The sequence below is a fragment of the Lissotriton helveticus genome, chromosome 5_1, assembly GCF_964261635.1.
Source record: "Lissotriton helveticus chromosome 5_1, aLisHel1.1, whole genome shotgun sequence".
NCBI classification, from domain to species: domain Eukaryota; kingdom Metazoa; phylum Chordata; class Amphibia; order Caudata; family Salamandridae; genus Lissotriton; species Lissotriton helveticus.
Genome location: NC_136065.1, coordinates 1,529,689,847 through 1,529,710,803, shown reverse-complemented (window position 1 = coordinate 1,529,710,803; position 20,957 = coordinate 1,529,689,847).

The following is a 20,957-nucleotide window of genomic DNA, read 5'->3' as shown; positions in this document are numbered from 1 at the left end:
TTTGCTAGGTACAGAGATTGGAGACAGTGAATGATTATTATGAAATTGGAATGAAATGAGAGGCAAAAGTCAGTAGGGGGAAAACAAACAGCATGTGAAAGAGACAAACATGAAAGAGGTGAGAAAAAGAAACAAGTGTTGCAAAAGTCAATCTAATTCACACGTCCCTATGTTGCTGTAGAACATTTGGCTCTACCCATACTTAGTGAGAAGCAGAAGGAGGGAGAGGGACTTCACTGACCTGGGAGAGAGTCAATGGGGAGAGGGAGCAGGGTCATGAAGGGACAGGAAGGAATCAATGAGCATTCTCGAGTTACATATATAAGAGGTTAGTAGGGGGTGACAAGCAAAGAGAGACTAAGGAACAGAATAGGCTCATGCATCTCAATGTAAGCATTCCACAGAAGGTGGAAGGACACATAAAAATAACCAATAGCATTTGATGAGACGCTCAGTAGTCTATGGGATGATCCCCAATGTGGTTGCCAATGTCTCAAGCTAATGGCTAAAAGAAGAAGGACAACTAAATGAGCCACTGTAAAGTGGGCTCGACCAAAGCCCACTTTAAGTATATTGTTATCAATAGGTTCTGAACCAGCAGATAAATAAAGCTGTCTGTATACTCACGTTTTTTTTTTATTTCACTTTTGCGAACACAGAGCGTGTCATCGCGATCACTTTTGCTTTCACCGTGATTGCGATGAATTTTGCAGCCGCCCGGCGTTACTGTTACGGCCGCGCGGCCAATGCTTGTTTTTCTGCAGCATCTTGGATGCTTTTACTTAAGTGCTTAGGTATTGTTAGCTTTTAAGCACACACACACATGTATTCCTTTAAACCTGTGCCAATCGTGACTTTCCAAGCTGTTGTAACACCTATTTTGTGGATTTGGTAATACTTAAAAGTACATTCAGGGAGAGTCACAGAACTCCACCTGTCTGTTCTTCCACAGTTTCTTGATGAATCTAGACTCCATACTGAAGATATTCTACTCTTGTTAAGATTAAAGGTAAGCATTGTACCTGTTATTCAGCTTTCATTCTCCCCCTTTTTCTGCTGACGACAAACGATGCGCCTACATTCCTTTCCTTTCGTAGGAATTCTTTCTTGCAAACTAAGGGGCATATTACCAACAAATAGCGATATTTATTGCTAAGTAGGGTTAGCGGCAATATTTTTATCGCCGCGCATCACCGGTTTTTATCGCTGAGATATCTTGCTATTAGCAAGGTTTATCTCAAAAGCGATAAAAATCAGGCTAAATGCGTGAATATCGCTGAGAATACAGCAATATTCACGCATTAGCGACAAAATGCTCTTAGCCATGTTATCCACCTCACATTGGATAACATGGCTAAGAACTGGTCTGAGCAGGCGTTGGTTTTTGGCGATAGCGGGAATATTTCCATCGCTATGCCTGCCTTGCTAATAGGAGATAGCGACGTTAGCAACTGCTTTCAGTCGCTAACAGGTTGGATACGCCCACTTTGCATGTCATTAGCGATAAATATCGCTGACATGCAAAGTGGGCCTCAAACCGCTCGCTATCGCCTAAAAGCTGTCGCTAACATCAGTTAGAGACAGCTTGCTAATAGAGCGATAGAATTATCACCGCTTAGCTGCCGAAAACGGCCGCTAAACTGGTGATAATTGCCTATCGCCACCCTTGGTAATATGCCCCCTGGTCATTAGCGCGCATATTAATGGTGCTTTGAAATTTTTGTCCTTGCATTCCTGGCATGAGCTTCATGTGTAAGAATTGTTGCATGTGAGGAACACACACCACTTTCCATTTCGTTATACAGCATTCTATAGTCACAAATTCAGCTGCTGCATTTTGGGAGCTGTTTTTTTCAAACTGGAGCCGAGACTAAAATTGTCAAACCCCACTTAGTTTGGATAACAAGGCTAGCGGAAGTAGAATATACCCCAAATCATGCCCAAAGAAGGGGCAATAAATGGCCATGTCTATGAAGCTAGTCTCTGTACAGGTGTTGGAAGAGATAAACTCATAAGCGCATATGAGCAGCAAATGCAAAAGTATCCAACTAAATTATTAGTGAACTAGCCAAATTGGAGAGCTGTCTGCTCTGTGTGGAGTCAACAACTTTCTTTCGAAATTTAGGGGCTCGCCATTGGGGAGCTAAAATTCCATAACTTTTCCATTTATTGAAATAAGGGTGCTGTCGGGCAAAGTTAATACATTCTCAAACATGTGATGCCAATATAAGTGTACCACCACAACAAACGGAGGAGGATATGCTCATCCAAGGAATTATGTTACAATATGTCTCAAAAACCATACAGACATCATCAAACAAAGGAACATCCTGGAATACTTATTCACAATTATTAGTGATGCAGTACTGTGTGAAGAAAACTGTTTCTTTCTCTTCACTACAGGTCTCGCCTTTGGGACCTTATAAGTGTTTAGCCATGCAACAGTTGATTTTGTTGCACCAAGGATATTGTGCTGCATAACTAAATACTTATAAGGTCCCAAAAGTGAGACCTTTTGGCTATGCCAATGCTTGCTCTCCTTTGTCACTCCCTTAGTTACTTTCCATTCTTTTGTTAGGAAGTTTTTGTTGCACTGTGCTGTCTCTGCTTCCTCCATCTACAGGTATTGGCTGTCATACCCTTTGCTTTTTCCTGGCAGTTGGGAATGTATCCTGGTCTTCCACAGCGGTCATCACAGTCTCAGTGATGGAAATACTGGTAAGAATGTCATCAGGAATTTGTTTTGGCTATTTTCTCGTACGCCAGGCAATCATCTGTAATTACGATCGTAGATTTTAATAAATGGGCTTCTACCAAGTATAAGCATACCTCTTGAATGCTATCCACACCACGAGAAAAACTCTCCTTTTACCAGCACACTATTAGTAGAAGTCCTAAGAGACACTGAAGCTCCTCTTGCTGCCCACAGTGTTTTAGCTGTATGTTGGCAACCCTTACCACAGTAAAAGGAGGGTTGGGTTTACATCGGAGATGCAAAACATTGGACCTTAACAGGGTCTTGCTAATGTCCTTGTCTTTCAGTGAGGTTTTGTATAAATTGAAGACTTCTGGCCGACCAGAAATAAATGTAAAATTGGGATTGTCTCATTATATACCAAAGCCACGTACTGCCAAAGGACAGTGTAAAACCGAGACCTGATTTAATTGAAACCATTTAGGAAGACCCTATGCCTGAATGCAAAAGTGAGTTCAAGGCATTCCTCAGGTTAGTGAATATCGCTTAAAAATGTTCGGGAATTTACCAGACATATGAGAGACATTATGAGTTTTATTAAACAATGGTGTTGCATAAAAATGGAGTGTAGAAGTTCAGAATGCTTTCTTTAGAATCAAGAAGAAAATTGCTTAGTTGCCTTCGTTAGGCAGCTTTGATATGAGTAGGCGAGACATACTTATGACTGGAGCTACCCCAAGGGTACTGGCACCTGTAGGAAACTGGCTTTTTATGTACTATCACTAAGCGAGGTATACTACGTAGTAAGTCCAGACGACCATTATTAGCATGCAGGGTTTAAATTACTAATCCGAAATGCTCTCTTTTGTGAAAGTATGGGCGCACAATTTAGGCTTATAAGAGGGTAGTGTTAATTCGTTTGTTGAATACACACAGAGTCAATACATTAGATAGACACTCAAGAAGAAACTAGAACTAATGTTAAAAAATAACTAGTATTTTTATCTACATTTTAACACCAAGAACTTTGTATGGGTAACTACTTTTCAGTTTATCAGTTTTTGCAGGTAAGTAAAATTGTGACTCAAATGCGTTTTTACATGGTAATGCTTTCTTGGGAGAAAAAAGCATTTATTACATACGGGTATTTGCAAACAATTCTCAGGGGTCACCTTTACGACTTAAGTTGGTAGGGGGCCAAGGTCCAAAGTAACAACAGCAGTTCAAGTTTACCTCAGCCACGGTCGGTAGGGGAGTACCTGCCGGGGCGGTGACGTGGGGAGGGGGAGGGGCACGGTGGGGGTTAGTAATGTATGGATAATGGAGGTTTGCAGGTAAGTAAACATTTAAAAAATCTAACGAATTTCGTTGTGCACACTGCATTGCATTTGGGGATGCAGTGCGCGCAACAAAATTAGTTTGATTTATTTAAATGTTTACTTACCTGCAATCCTCCATTATCCATACATTACTAACCCCCACCCTGCCCCTCCCCACGTCAGCGCCCTGGCAGGTACTCCCCTACCGACCGCGGCTGGTTTACCTGCCTTGGAGTGTTTGGGTGCAGAGGTGCTGGACGTGTTGGTAGCCATGTATGCTACACCTTACAAAAAGAGAGGGACCACTTAGTAACAGGCTGCAGGGGGGACTTGTGGACAAGTCTTGGATCTCCAAATAGGAAGCTAAGTTCGTGGGGGTCCTGGGAGCATAGGAGCACTGTCGGTTGTCACGGGTATAGAGGGTTTCGGTGAGCTGTGTTTGAGCGTCATAGGCACACATGGTTCTCGGTTAGACCTGTACAGGGGGATAGAGAAGGACACTTGGGCCACTCTCTGTGCTGGCCTCTGCAATGTTGTTGTCCCACTTTGGCTGGTCAGTGTTTGTGGCATTGAAGTCTAGATTGAACTCATATAAGCTTTGGTTACTGCAATGGGTCAGATACCCTGGGTATTGGTGCAGGGCAGCTTGGTTGGTCCTGGCATCTTCTCACTTAGTGGGGAGATGGGTCTGACCGCTTGGAAGATGGTGACCTCCTCCTGGGTGGCTGCTACATCAGTGGACCTGGTAGTCAGCAGAATGGTGAACGGGACAGTGCAGTTGGTGCCTTCAGGCTACAAGGAAGTGGCTCCTCCACTTTAAGGGAGATGCTGATGACTTGGCGAACTGCTGGAGGCCTTCCAATGCTTTTGGTGGAGGCACAGCTGCAGGATGAGCCATATTATTGTGATTGTAAGGACAAGAGCAGGTAGACAAGCAGGGTTTGGCACCAAAGTTGATCAGCAGTCTGAAGTTCTTACTTCTTCAGCTCTTCTTTGTCCTCTTCGTTCTTCAGTCAGAAGAATCTGAATCCTGGTGTCAGGGGCCACCTGAATACTGAATTTAGGGGCATTAAGGGGAGTGAAAGGTAGTAGCCAATGGACGACTTATCCTTGGGTTCACTATGCACCCTATATGCCCACTTGCTGTGGGGAATGGGCATAACCCTGTCCCAGAATTCCAAATTCCTTCAAAATGGTGGAACCCTTCGTTCGTGGGCACATCAGGCAGCCCATAATAGTGGTTTGACTGGACTGGTAATGCCCACGCCTCCTTTCATAGCTCATTTACCACCTATCCTTGTGCCAAATGAGCTTCAGGGCAGGGAGTGGCATCTCCCAGGTCTGGGGGAAGTCAGGGTCACATATCAAAGGCATCAGAGGCTTTGTAGCCTCTGGCCTTGGTATGGAGATTCACTAGCCATCCTGCTGGAGGATGTGTAAACATCTCCAGCCAGAGCAGGCATTGTGTGTGACCTCTGAGAGTCTGGGTTCTTACCTCCAGGGGGTCCGAAACCCACCTGTGGTGGCAGACTGGACGATATCAGTCATCCAGTGCAATAAGAGGATGGTAAGTTTTCAGGGGGCAGCTCTAAGGTGCCCTTTAGTTGCATATCTTAATCCACTACTGGCATCAGTATGGATTTATTAAAACAAGGTGTTTGATACCAAACACCATAGGTTTTAGTGAAGACATCATGTTGCTGAGGAAATGGTAATGACCAGTGCCCGGGACATTAACTTAAGATGGATTACCTGTTCACTTGTACCATCTAGCAATTTAACTAGACAACACAGGGGATATCTGCTGATGCATATATGTCCTCACATGTAATACGATGCACCCTGACTTAGGGCTATAAGGCCTGCTGTAGGGGTGACATGCATTTATTGTATGCAGTGTCTATGGGCATGGCACACAGGGCGTGTTCCATGTACTGTTTTCTCATTTGTCTGCACCATTTTACACAGCCTGCAACGGCAGTCTTAATGTATTTAGTGGTGGGTCCCCTAGGGTGAAACAATACATCCCTTAGGGACCCTCTTTTGTACCCATGCCAGGGGTACCATTTACTAGGGACTTACAGCTTTGTTGAAGGTCTTGCCAATTGGGGAACAATTGCACAGTTACCTTGTTTTAAGTAAAGAGCCCTGGCACTGGGAATCTGGTTAGCACGAACCCGGTGCACTTCAGTCAATATTGCACCACATACCAGGTGAAAAATGGGAGTGACCATGTCTCAAAAAGGGCACTTTCCTACAGCACCATTTTGGTGAAGATTGTGGATGACCTGGAAAATGTTGCTTCATTTGTTGAAACTTAAGAAGGACGTCCTGCTTCTTGGCAATCAAAAGACCATGGAATTATTGAACTCAGAAGTTGCATGTGATCTCACATAATTTCAGGAGGCCTTTTGGATTTGGCCTACCTATAAAAAAGGCTGTAGCAGAGGAAATGTGATATTGGACAACTACTATTCATGCTGTCATATTCAACATGATTTCATAAACCCTGCAGCTGTACAAACCCTGGCTTTTGCAGTTAGACCAAGTAGAGTAAAGGTCCATGAACTGTTCTTGTATCTTCTCCTTTGTTTTTCAGAACTAAAGGATCAGCTAGAAAAGAGGTAGATAAGAAAGGACGACAAAGAGCAAATGTAGGAATCACACCTGTCCTCAATACAATGAATTTGAACGCGAGCCTTGCTGAAATCTATCATTCGGTTTTCTAAGACGCAGAGGGAGCATAATATCTGTAAGTTCTTGGTTTTCTATGTAGATGTGAGTTGTCTAATCAATCCTAGCACTCGGACCTGTATGTGACTGCCAACACATTAAAAGGCAACCCACATTGGACTTGGGATGTTGAAGACACCGAAGTCAAATGGGAAATCTTTCAGTGCTTGCATTATCTTTGGAAGGAAAGGAGCTGAGGTTCATATCCACAGTCGAACTGTGCGAGGTTCCAACCATTCATGCGCTTGGTGTCACCTTTTTTTTCCTGTGTATACTAACCTTCCTTCGTCATCACTTAATCCTATAATCACCTTACCAAGGAAGATGACTTTCACTGTTCTTAGTTCAAGCAAGTGAGTTACTGCATGTCTAAAGCGTCCTGGGGTAAATGTTTACCTTTGACATGAAACAGAGCCCTGGCAGCCGGCTCTTGGCATTGGTTGTAGGCTGATTCAGTTCAGGTACTTTCCAGAGAGTGTGGACTCTCAGCACCAGATCTAGGGATCAGACTTTTAGATTTGTAAAGAGGATCGAGGATCTAGGGTGGAGCGTAGGAGCAGACAGGGGAGAAGATGAGCTAGGTTTTGGGGATTCTGTGCAAAATATTGGGAGAGAAGGAACTTTAGCAAGCGAAAAGGTAAGAGAGCTATAAGCAATCAAGTCATCAGCAAGGATTCGGGCACTGCAGTGTCCCGCACTGGCTGTTTGCCTGACACTTTATAGAGCTTAGTCACCCAGAGGAAAACTTATCATATATAAAAATGTCAGACATACATCAACATGTATCAACTGCATCCCAACTGGACCACATCCTTCAAGAACAGCAGTAACCTTCAGTGGTGTAGCAAGCTTACTATGCGCTCTGGTGCAAGTGCTAAGATAATAATACCGTGCCCGGTGTTGGTCATCATTAGGGAACAACAGGTCCCTCACCTTCCAGGTTCCCAGAGCCACTGCCTCTGATCTTCAATTCGAAACAAACTGTCCCATCATGAACGAAAAGTGCAACATCACAAAATGTAACAATGGAAGAAAATGTTTTTTTAATAAAAGCTGTCTTTTAGAAACAAAATAGTTTTGTCTTCAGTAATACAGGAAGTGCAATAGATTTTTAAAATCTTTCTTTTCAATGTACTTGCATTTCGTAATCAGCAACAACCTCTGAAAGCACTACTGAACCTCTTACTGTGCATTTCTGTGTGGAAGCTGCTTTGCAAGCACGCACCAGCCCCTCAGTCTGAATCAGAAGAGACCATCACCACCAGTCTGCTGCCCTGGGAGTGCCACATTGAGCCACACAGCCAGCAACAAAAGCTCCTCAACTCTCTCAGAACTCTTCACTGACTCCTCAAGTCCTTGTATATAATTTGTTGAATTTTTATGCAACCATCAGAGACCCTCAACACCCTCCCCCTAACCCTTCAGATTCAGATCTTCTGTTTGCCAGTAGTCAATGAACACCGTTAACTAGCCTGTGTCATGAAACCCACTGTTAGATACGATAATACCTCCTAGGTCTCACAGCTCCTGAATTTCCCCAACAGTCTGCCCTTGGCACACAGACCTCCAATTAATCCCAGGCACTTCCATTTATTGTGCACTGTCTCAACACCCCAGCTTACTGAGTTTACTTGCACACTGTAGTGAGTGTCTAGAATATAGTCCATCTGCACATGCTGTGCAATATACCCTTTCTCTCACAGGCTACTTAACTTCCTACGTATTGCGGGTGCACACCCTCCTTTGTAATAGAGTACACATTGTTGCAGTCCAGAAGATCGGAGCTGCTTCCACATTAGTCATATGTTTAATCTGCAAAGGATAGGAAAAGTGGGGTCGTAGCTTGATGTGCTTGTCATGTAATGTGCCCACTGCTACTATGCACATTCCTCTGATGAGAAGTAGTCAGTACTTTGAAATCTGGGACCCCAGCGTCATGCAATTCCCCAGATATGTAAGCATTGTGGCAGTCAGACAAAAAAGCAAACATGACACAAATTAACTGTTAATGAAGCAGCATGACTATCACCAAAAAATGATGCTGCTCTGTTTGAGTACCTATTTAGCGTCCTGGTTCCACTGATCCTATATTGTTATATTTTCAAGTTAGGCCCATGTAGCAAAGCAGCTTATTTCTTACATTGTCCTCACGAATAAAAATTTCAGCTGTGAACTTTTGTACATATTGCATGCACGACAATGTTAGATTAGTTTCCCTGAAACTAAACTTGTTTACGCACCTAGATTTGCATAACATTATCACAACACCCTTAACATCATGTACAAGGCCTCATTTTGCACTATGTACAAATGTAATCTCTATCTTCATCCATGGGGCGACAGGACTATCTACATATCCATAGCACTCCTAATCTATTCACACATCGCAAGGCTGCTTTCTATTATAAACAATAAGCATCCCAATATATTAACAGAGGAGGCACTTCCGCAGACACCAAGGTCCTTACATGCTGGGGAATCCCCATGCAGCGGTCTGACATCTCGTGAGGGGTTGTAGGGTTTAAAATACCCATTCCTGCAATGCACGCGTTTTCATGCCAAATTAGGTTAGCAGTGCGTGGCTAAAAAGACGCCATTTGCATTCACGTTATACAACCCGCTGAGTCATCCCGTAATGTGCAGGCTTCAGTTAGCAAGTGTGACTCCATTTTACGTTTTGCAATTCCTATTAGGCTCTTTAGACTGCGCCTGAGTTAGGCCTTGTTGCTCATGTTGCTTGCCTCAGCACAACACTGCATTTCGTTATTATTTTTCTGTGCTGTTCAAAGCTGTTTTCTAACTTGCTAATGAATAGGCCATTTTGCCGTGAGGAATGTGTTATAATCTGATGTTAGTTCGCTTTAAGGAACCATATGATGTCATCTAGAATGTGAGCTTCAGGCAGGACAGTTCGTGTTAACTTGGAAACTGACTGGCTGGACGTTGATGCTGACTACAATAAAAGATACTTTAATCACAAGAAATGGAGTATCATGCTTTTTAACAATGGCGACGAGGACGACTTAACTTGATTGGGGACAAGTGGTAAAACAGCATCAATTCCTGACTGGCTGGACGTTGATGCTGTCTACAATAAAAGATACTTTAATCACAAGAAATGGAGTATCATGCTTTTTAACAGAATGCTTATCTGAATGTGTAGTTTCTGCTCCCATGTTAGGATATTCTGAGACCCAGCATTGTGGCGTTGAGGCCTTGATAACATATACCCAACTGGCAGGTGTTAGCTCATCCTACAGTGCCTCTTTGTTCATGTTCGGCTCAGGCCAGTAGTTTTCCATTATGGGCGTGGCTGAGGGCTTCACGAGAGGAATGATTATCCACTGTAGGCTGTTGGGGGGGGGTCAGTCCCTCTGCAGACATCTTAGGGTGCAGGTCTGATTGGACTCCGCTACAGAGTATTGCAAATAAACATGTAAGTTTGTATTCTCTACTGTCTGACGAGCTCTTCATTTCAGGGAAGGCATAGCAGGTGGTTGTAAGTACCCCGCGAGGCCACTAAGGGCCACCTCCTTCAGTTGGCACCCGAACAGGGACCCCGCAAGTTGATCTGACTTGCCCGTAATCGGGTTGTAGGGTAGGGGGTGCGTTTGATGGGTTGGGCTGATAGGTGATCCCCACATGATTGAGCCTGGTTCTCGGAGCTGCCCGCCCGGCTGATCAGGCTCCCCTTCGTCTAGTGGTCACAGGCTGGGGTCCTGAGAAGGAGAAAACTTGGAGCTGACCTTTTGGTTCGAACAGTCGGCAGTGGAGAAAAACTTGACTTGACCTGTGTGCACCAAGTTAGTGATTTGGAGAAGTGTGGCTCAGGGGTTAGAGGCAGCAGACCCGGAAGCTGAGATCGGTCCTGGACCAGGGTTCAATTCCCCGCCTCAGCGGGGTCTTGGGCTAAAAATTCCACGGACTCGATAATTCTCGCCCCGGTGCCTCCTTGACTCACGGGTTCACACTCTGCGACTCTGGGCAATAGCTTGCTTAATCTCCACAACGGCCCCTCGCGGCGGGATGCCTGACTTTCACCTTGTGGATACCCTGCTATCTCACAGGGGAATACCAGGAAGGGTTCCCTAAGCAAGCGCCGGGACACCCACTGCGGGTAGCTGTGCGCTATATAAGCTCAACTACATTTACATTTACATTTACTCTTGGAAAATGGCACCATTCTTGGATAGCATATGCCTACAGGCTGTCTTGATACAGTCTTCGGACTGTCTTGCCTGCAGTTTTCTACTGCCTTGCTTGAATGAGATGAGTTGACGGGCTGTGTCTTGGTATGGTCTCCGGGCTTTCTTTCTTGAGTTTGGTGGGCTTTCAGACCTTTGAAAAAGCACAGAGTGTTTGCGAGCAGTCTACAGGACCAACTGGAAATTCGGTCCGCGCTTGACAAGGTCTGGGGCTGTTCGGTATTTTGGCAAATGTTTGAAAAGGTCTCGGTCTGAAGCCTGTCTTATTGAATTTGGTACAGTCCCCGGACTGCTGAGGGTGATCTCTGGATTGTTTGGTTTGGTTTGTGAATAATATTTGTTATTTCCTTTCTTTACTTTATTTACCATTGTTGGTGTAATACTTGTTCACAAGGGACAGTGCAGGTGTCTTATATTAATCAAATTGGGGTGTTTTGGGTATCAATGTTGTTCTACTGATGCTCGATTGGAAGAGAGCCAGCCTGCACCTCCGGAGTGTTCTCCAAATGTTGACGTATACGTTAAACATGGTATTGGCCCTGTTATGTTTAGCACATTGTGGCATAAATATACAAGGGACAATGCTGCATTACAGTGGCCACTTACAGGATCATTCGATGAACAAAAATTGAATTACTTACAAGAAAGTTGTTTGTTAAAAAGAGCAGGCAGTCGATGTTTGATTCTCTGAGAGTATGATAGATAGAAGCAAAGCAGCAACGCATGAGGGCGGAGAAAGAGGCTCGGAAGAGGCAGACACAAACTATAACACAGAAAGCAGTAGCCTATGAAAGGGGGAAGATAGCGAAGCGCAGATAGAAAGTTTTGGCTACAGACAGACAAATGTTATGTTACTAGAGAGGCGATGATTTTGTTGAAGAGCTATTGGATACTCGTCCTCCTCCTCCTTATGCCTCAGAAGGGATATACCCGACAGTCCCGACATCCGAGACATCAGCCTCTGGTGCTTCCCCTTCTAGTGTTTCTGTTTCTAGCGCCACCTCCTCAGCTCCAGCCCCACTTGTACCAGTCACTGGGGCGGATGCTGTTAGCCCCCCTGCCCAATCTGTTACCTCTGTATCGACTGCTACTCTCCCTTTCACTCCTACCACCCTGTTTCCATACATTATGGTACCGTGACTGCATCTGCCATTTCCCCTGTGAGTGTGACACCCCAATCACTGTTGAATGCGATATCTTCCATGCGTGGGGGCCATGAAGCGAACTGGGCAGCAGCGTGAGACCGAATGGATAAAGTGTTGGTACGATCTTTAGTGGGTGATGAGGAAAAGCAAATGGTGGTGAATCAGGCAGCTCAGTGGGCTCGGATCTTTCATGCACTGAAGCACCTGTCAGCTACTGTGGTAGGGTTGTGGGAGCAGTGTTTTCAAGGTGTTGCACCGCAAATAATCTTTGATATACAGGACAGGGTATATGCTGAAGGGATGGCTCCCAATGAGGTTTTTAGCAATTTAACAACACTAGTGAGTTACCGAGGCATATTATTCCAGAAGATTCCAATGCTGGGGACACAGCATCCCATGAGGGAAGTACATCCCATTTACCACCCTGAGATACAAGAATTGCGCAACTCTACAAATACTGTAATCAGACCACAAGTAGACGCCCGGTTCCAGGAGCAGTGGTTCTATACTCCCTCGAAGAGGAGTGAGGTCCTATCTCTGAAGAGCCAGCTGCCGGACCCTCAGAAAAATGCCACTGCGTATTACAAAAATTGACAGAGGCGGCCTCCTCCACAGTGATGACGCTAGCTGATATAGAGTTGTTTTTGGCCTGTTGGTACTGGTGGATATATGGAGGCAGGTTCGTACGCAAGAACATACACTGGAGTTGGGGGCACTTGGGATGAGGTCAGAGCTTGGGACAAGGAGAGTAAGACTGGCGATAAGCCGAAAGTGGAGCTTCTAGCTCTGCTGGGACATAATATCACTTACATGCACTCTCTTATCCCGCCGAAGCAAGTGGACTGGGATAAGCTGACTGCATGTCGTCAGAAGAAGGATGAAAATGTGTCTGATTTCTTTACCAGATTTAAAGGAGTGTTTTTAGACATCAGTGGTCAGGACCTGTCACAGGAGGGTGGTGTTTGACTGTTTGTTAACAGATTTGTCACTAACGTGCTCCTCGAGATTGCAACAAGGTTGGAGGCCTCAGGGGGCGACTTGTGGAGGTTAAGCCAGTGAAACAAAGTGTGGGACTCTGGGGAATGGCTGCAGAGCACCACGCCTCCGAGTAGCCACAGGTGCTCCTAGCCCCGCCTCCAGCAATGGTGAGTTGTTCCTAGGCATTCGTGGTGTGCAGGGCTCTTTCTCTGTCCTCCTGCGTACAATAGAAAAGATCGTGGCATTTTTTGGATCCATTTTTCTGCTGAGCGGCTCGAGGTTGTGAAGCAGAGCAGTCTCCGGCTTCGGGGCAGTCTCTGCGGTGTTTTTCTCCCTCCCTGCTCGGATACTTGAGCGTTCCCTTCTGCGGCACCTGCATGTTCTTGGCAGGCTCCTGAGCCAGTGACAGTGGCAGGTGAGAGGGGAGAAGCGGAAAAAGAGAGGCTGGTGCTGCGACTACTGCAAATGTTTGTTTTGGAGTGAGACCAGCGGGAGGCAAGGCTGAGAGAGAGAGACACAGCCACAGACAGCAGTATTTTGGTGGCCAGCTGAGCAGTAAAAGGGCAAGAAATTGATCACTACTATTTTCTGCTCAGAAACTGTTGCAATAGAAGAGACATAACCCCTTAATAACTGTTTGGGCATTTGTTTGTCGCATTTAAAAGGCTTCCCCATAGGGGCGAATTGCATTCTGGGAGATTGAGTCCAAGGTGCAGTAGCTCGAAATGGGGAAAATACTTAATACCCGCCCGCCCAAAGTTAAAACCCGGCGACTTCTAGCTAAAGAAGTGAAGGAGGCAAAAGAGGATGCCCGCCTAGCTAGTATGGGAAATGCTCCCCCCTTACATGGATTCCACTTTTGAGAGCTCGTAGGGGGAGGATGGGTACTCCTCGGTTGCAGGGGCAGTCGCAGAACAATCGGCCCAGGCTGAGGGAGTGACCGGGAAGGATGGGGTCGCCATGAGTCCTCTACTGAGGCTGCAAGAAGAAGGTGTACCTGCTTTGAAAAAAAGTGCTAGCACCACAAAAGAGATCAAACAATTTTCATTGTTTATTATAAAACCTATACTTCCAACATCCTCACCGGGTTGTAGTTTGAAAATATCGGGCACTAAGGACCATCCTGCTATTATAAGACCAACAGGATCAATAGTTGGGATTGAATCACCGGAATTGGGGGGCGAAGTTGTCAATCCGGATAATGCACAAGGATCATTAAATACTGTCCCTACTACCATTGACCCCACTACTGGTATGGAGCACTGTTTGGCTGCAATTCTCCAGCATAAGGAAGAAACTGCTCTGTCAACTATCCAGAGTGGAATTCTGTAGTAAAATTGGCAACTCCAGATAATAAGCTAATTAATTCACGTCTAGAGAAAATCGAAAGTACAATGGGGAGCTTCCCAGTTAAGCTTCAGGAGGCTGAGGAGAGGATATCAGCCCTGGAAGACCAGTTATCATCGATCGTGCAGGAGGTTAAAGCAGTAGTCAAAAGCAAGCACGCTTTGGAAAACAAGGTGGAAGAATTGGAGAATCACTCCCGAAGATCGGATCTCCGCATAGTAGGTGTTCCAGAGCGACTGGAAGGGTCCCAAATGGTGCAATGGGTGAACACTTTTCTGAAACAAAAAGTCATCCCTGAATTCCAAGGTGATCTCACAATCACAAGGGCTCATCCTGTTCCGGCTCACCCATTCCTCAACTCTACATTGCCATGTACTATATTGGTAAACTTTGCGGACTTTCGCATAAAAGAAACTATCCTAACAAAAGCTATTCAACAGCGGCAATTTGCAGTGAACGAGACAGCTAAGTGTCGAATTTTTTCAGACATGTCAGCCGCAGCAGCCCGTCGCAGGAAGGAGTTTGTGAAAATTCTTCACTTGTTTAAGGCAAATGGGGCGCAGGCTTCTATTGCCCAGCAATCAAAGCTGAGAGTATTGGTGAAGGGCAAAGTTTTCATGTTCACCGATGTAGATGAAGCCCAGGAATTTTTAAAAGAGATTTCCCAGGCTCCAAAGGGTTGAGGAAAAGTTATATATATTCTGTTTGATTATTGTTGTCAGGGCATCGATTATGATTGTTTAGACGGCCAAATAGGGGGCCAAACAGAATGCTAGTACGGAGCTTGGAACGCTCACTAAAGGTCACATTGCTGGGTGGGGGGGTTTGGGAGCATCAGGGTGTAATTACATGACACCCGAGTATAACAGGGGGAGGGGAAAGTGGGGAGTGTGGTGGAGGGAGGAAGGCCCACGTTACGGGGGGGGGGCACGGTATGAAAAATGGAAAAGTGAAGCTGGTTACTTTTCAGGTCTGTGTCGATTACTTGCATCTACTACCAAATGACTGTCGGCATGATGGTGGGGCTGTAGAAATCTTAGTTTGGTTTTTGATATGGCTAATAGGTTAATATTAAAAGTAATTTCGTTTAATGTGAATGGTTTGAATAATAGTAGGAAAATGCGGGCAATTGAAATGTGGCTAAAAACGGAAAATCCGGAGGTTATTCTACTTCAAGAAACCCATATTCCAATTATGAAACTTCCAGAATTTTCAATGTTTAGATCTTGGGCAGCTTATAGGGGGTTTTCCCCGTCCACAGCCTCTCATTTTTTAAAATTTTTTTTAAAGACCTTTATTGAGCACATAAACAAAGAACACACATTTGTACATGTCGCGTAGCCTGCCGTCCGCAGGCGTCGGCATCAGAGATAAACATTGAGATGCAGTACTGGTAGTGTGACACAGCCAATGAGCCGGCAACCCGGGCGTCCGGCGGCATGATTCAGGATAGGTACAGAGACATGATTCAGTGTACAGCGCTGTAACTGTGAGGTCTACTGGTTTTGTAATTTTTGTTGTCGGGTTAATCATATCATCATCTATCTAGCATCTGCACTGTAGGAGCTGCAATTCAAGTCCATTACACAAGCTAACAGCAGCAGCAATTATCAGGTAACATGTGGACTGAGAGGAAAGGTATCAAAGTCCTTGTGCCTGTGATGCCACCATGTCGCGGATTATCGTATAGTGGTATAGCTCACTAACGCAAAATGTCAGCCATGCATGATCGTCGACGCCAGGCGATGGTCGCCACAGCGGAGTCTCTAGTGGTTGCTATCTCAGTGTGAGTTGAGCCCTCCTGTGTCCGTGATGCGTGAATGATTGCCAGTAGCGGAGGCCCGCGTGTGGGCTTGTTCCGCCAGTGTCCCGGTGCAATTATCCCAGATACTATTTACGTCCCGTGCATGTGTTGCGTTGTGGCATGTCATGACAGCAGAGATGTAACGCAACTGTAGACGCATGTCGTTTCACGACAAAGCCACAGCGTGGTGGATCGTCGTCTGTGCCCATAAAGGGCTTGGTCAGGGAACGTGACCATTAAACAAACCATTACCAAATCCAACACAAGAATAAAAGAACTAGGGAAGGGAGGGTAAGGGATCAGTTGTGTCCATAGGTGCGGTATAGGGAGGGGTAGTTGTAGTCTTGATGAGGGGCCCGTGGTTCCGGGGCGGGGTGAGGGAGGACCGAATGAGGGCATGTGGTCAATTGCTTCAGTACGCGGTTGTTGGAGGGGTCCCCCTCCGGGAGACATGATTGGGGTCTGTCAGGTAGGGGACGCCAGCTGACGCGTCGGACGTATCTGACCATTACCTGTGACGGGGCACACACAATAAGTGGGCAGGAGCGATCGGTTGAACGCAGGTCCGGTACTTTTTAAATGTAGGGGGGGGTCGAAGGTGTCGGTGACCATTGGGGCAGCGCTTCGAGCTGTCCGTAGCACTACCCGCCTCCATGGCGGTGTAGGGTCCTATGTGTTTAGGTTATCCCCTGTTCCCGACAGGCTCGTTGGAAGGACGTAATAAGATCACCCCAGAGCTGTGCAATGGGGAATTTCCGGAGCCCTGCAGTTTCCTCTCGGAGGAGCACCGTGCCTTCCGCCCATGCCCAATTGATGAAGGATGTATGCCAGTGTTTGGTGTGGGGGGGGTGTTAGCCTTCCAGTGCTTGGTTAGTAAGCGTTTAGCCGTGATTAATCTCATATCCCAGAACCTCGCTTGAACTTTGTTGAGTTTCGTGCGTTTATAAAGCCCCAAAATACAGGCTTCCCACGTCCGTGGCACATGTTCGTCCGTGCATTGCGTGAGCAATTTCGTGACCTCATCCCAGTACAACTGAATAGCAGGGCAGTGCCAAAGCATGTGCAGAAGATCCACCCCGACAAAAAAGCATCGTTGGCATGCTGAGTCAGTGACCGAGAAGTATCTGTTTATCTTGGCAGGCGTGAGGTAGGCTCAGTGTAAAATGTAGAGTTGGATAAGTTTGAAGCGGGGGTTACGCGGGATGTTAGTCGGTCCCTTCAAGATCATTGCCCATTCCTTATCAGTCCAATCCCTCCCTCTATTGGTCGCCCACTTCTCCCTGAGCGGCAGTGTGGAAGGTTGCGTGTGTATCAGCAGGGCCTGTGCCAGCCAGTGTATAATGTGTGAGCCGTTACCCATGACATGCAGGTACTGTATGAAGGAGTGCATCGGCAGCTCCTCCGATATGTCGCCCCAGGAGGTGGTCAGCGTGTGGATAAGGGATGCATGCAATAGAAATTGCCCCGCAGGGAGGTCTGTGTTAGTGGTGAGTTCCGCGAAAGTGAGCAGTGTGCCATCTGCATAGAGATTGCCTAGGGATTCTATCCCAGCACGTGTCCAGCTGACCAAAAGAGCTTCCGATAGTATCCCCGCCGTTCCGGGAGTGCCCAGGAGAGGGATTACCAGGGCATACGGCTTCGTGGTACGGGTAAGCCGTAGGCATCGCAGAAAGCATCTGCGTGCCACCGCCAGGTGTAACTGTGTAGGGCTGGGGGTGCGGGTCATAGGGTGGAACAGTGTGCATATTTGCGTTTGGGTCCAGACAGTAATGTCTGAAGCGGTGTCTCCCAGGTTTTTGCCACAGAGCCATCCCGACACCCATTGCAGCTGTGCTGCTAAGTAGTATAGTTCCATGTTGGGAACCGCCAGACCTCCCGATTCGGTGGTCATGTACAATTTAGCCAGCGCTACTCGGGGCCGACATGTGTTCCAGACAAGGCTGCGAAGTAAGACTTCCAGTTCTCGAAACACTTTGTTGGGTACGTACGTTGGTGAAGTAGTATAGTAGTCTTGGCAAGACTATCATTTTGGTCAGTGCCACTCGGCTAGGCACATTTAGGGGCAGGGTTCGCCAAAAGCCAATTTGGGCTCGGATGGTGGCAATCGCCCGTAACAGGTTCCCCTCTAGAATGTCTGCCGGGGACCTGTAGATATGGATACCCAAATATCGGAACGTGGTGGGGTACCACTGCAACCTCTCTCCGTCGATGCGGATGTCGGTTTCTGGTGTGTCCGGGCTGAATGAGGAGGCTCCCGACTTGGACCAGTTGACTCGTAGCCCTGACATATTCTCGAAAGTTCGAAAAACATCCGTAAGTGAACCCGGGACATTAGTTAGATCTTTGACATATAGCAACAGGTCATCAGCATAAAGCAAGACCACTTGCAGCCCATCTGCCATCGGGATTCCCCATTCCTGTCCTTGGGCTCTGAGGATCGTGGCCAGGGGTTCCAGGGCCAATGAGAAAAGCAAGGGCGACAGGGGGCAGCCCTGCCTGGTGCCTCTCCGCACATGAATGGTGTCAGACATCAATCGCCCGGTGCGGACTCTGACCGTGGGTCTACAGTACAGTAGGTTGACCATAGTCTCATATCCGTTTCCCAGGTTGTATTTTTCCATTATCGCCTTTAGATACGGCCATTCCACGGAATAGAACGCCTTCTCGAGGCCAGTGTCGGACAGCATATTCCTGTACCCGGAACAGGCGACGAATATTGTAAGATGTGTGGCGTGCCGGTACAAAGCCGTTCTGATCATGGTGTACCAAGAGTGGCACCAGAGGGGCCAGTCTCCGAGCCAGGGTAGAGGCCAGTATTTTGTAATCTCTGCCGGGCTTGGGAATGGAGATCAGATTCGCCTCGTTTAGCGCGGGTGGGAGAGAGGAGTCTTCTACAGCCGCGTTGTACACTTTCAGGAGTTCCGGGATGAGAATGTCCGAGCCAGCCTTGTAAAACTCTGCCGTCAGCCCATCGGGGCCATGGGATTTACCGTTTGACAGGTTAAATATGGCTTCCCGTAGTTCCTCTGGCTCGAGCAAAGCCCCAAGTTCACCCTGTTGTGCAACTGTAAGTTGCAGCATTTGGAGAGGGGAGAGGTATTCCGCCACATCAGGGTTGGGATCGCGAAGTCGGGAGCGGTACAACGCATCATAATGAGACGAGAACGCCTCGTGTATTTGGCGCTGGGAGTATACTAGCCCCTGTCCATCCACATATAGCGCCGCCACCGGGGCCACTCGGTCAACCTGTGAAATCAGCCAGGCCAATAATTTACCAGGCCTATCACTTAGGTGGTGAGTCTGTGCCGAGTGTGCAGCATAGTTGAGGCTGCGCAGTCACTCCAAAAGGCGCGCGTGCTCCGTGTGGGCCTCCGTCAGCGGGTCAACCGTGCTATCAACCGCTTCTCGTTCCCAATCTAGCAAGTCAGTTTCTAGACTGGTTAAGTCACCCTCCAACTGCCGTCTCATGTGTCCCTGTGTCCCCAGACAATGTCCCCGAATCACTACTTTAAAGGCATCCCATTCGACCTGGGGTGAGGATGCCGTGCCAGAGTTCTCTTCAAAATATTGGGCTGTTTGCGTGAGGAGAGAGTCGCGAAAGGCCTCATCTAATAGTGCTGGCTGTAGCCGCCAGTTGGGAATGGGCGGGTGTGGGCGTTCCCAGGTAATGGTCAGGAAGTGTGGGTTGTGGTCTGAGTGTGTGCGTCCCATGTATCGCGCATCTGCAACAAGTGTGAGCAGCTCAGCAGATACCATAAATCTATCCAAACGCACGTGTAGGCTATGCGCACCCGAGGGTATGGGAGTATATTCATGTCGTAGGGCTGTGTGATCGCCAGGCGTCGTGTAGATCCCACTGCGTGGCCCATCGAAGCAGTGCCTTCATGGCTCCATGTGTTGGCGCACTAGGAGGGCGGTGGGAAGGAGCGGTCTAGTGTTGTGTCTAACACACAGTTATAGTCACCCCCTAGAATCCACAGGACCACGTGCCAGGTCGCCATCGTCGTGGAGAGGCGTGCCAGCAATCCACCCTGATCCGTGTTTGGGGAGTAGAGGGAGACCAGTACCACCTGTTGCCCATCTAGTCTACCCTGTGCCACCAAGAATCTGCCTTCAGAGTCTATGTGTGTGTCTGTGGCCGCCCAAGGGGTCCCAGGTCGAACCCACACTAGGGCGCCGCGTGCAAATGAAGAGTAATCTGTAGCATAGAGTTGCCCCCGCCATCTGCGATGTAATGCCTGTACCTCCGCCCTGTTCAGATGCGTCTCCTGTAGTAGCGCTATACTTATCTTGTGGCGTTTCAAATAAGAGTAAATCTGATATCGCCTAGCTGGTGTGTGCATGCCCCTGACATTCCAGGTACACATTCGGATTTCAGCCATAGGCAATATTCATGAAAGTTTCACTCTCACCCGTCAGGTTTTGTCCCTCAGTTCCAACTTCCCTCCAGCCTCTCAACCCCTCCCCCGCCCTCACACCACGCCCAGCAGTAAGCACATCATCCAATGATCCCTCTTGGTGCAGAAGGGTAGGAAGGAAGGGGGACACAAAAAGCCAAAAAAAGGCAACATTGTAATTAATACCAAAAGGTCGGCTGTACAACATGTCGCCGTCCAAACACTCTAATGAGTTAAAGTAAACTATACAGTTCTAGGGGGTGGTAGGTGGCTGTTGCAACAACAGTCTGGGTGTCGGTGTAGTTGAAGAGTAACACGCCACCTCTCCCGGGCC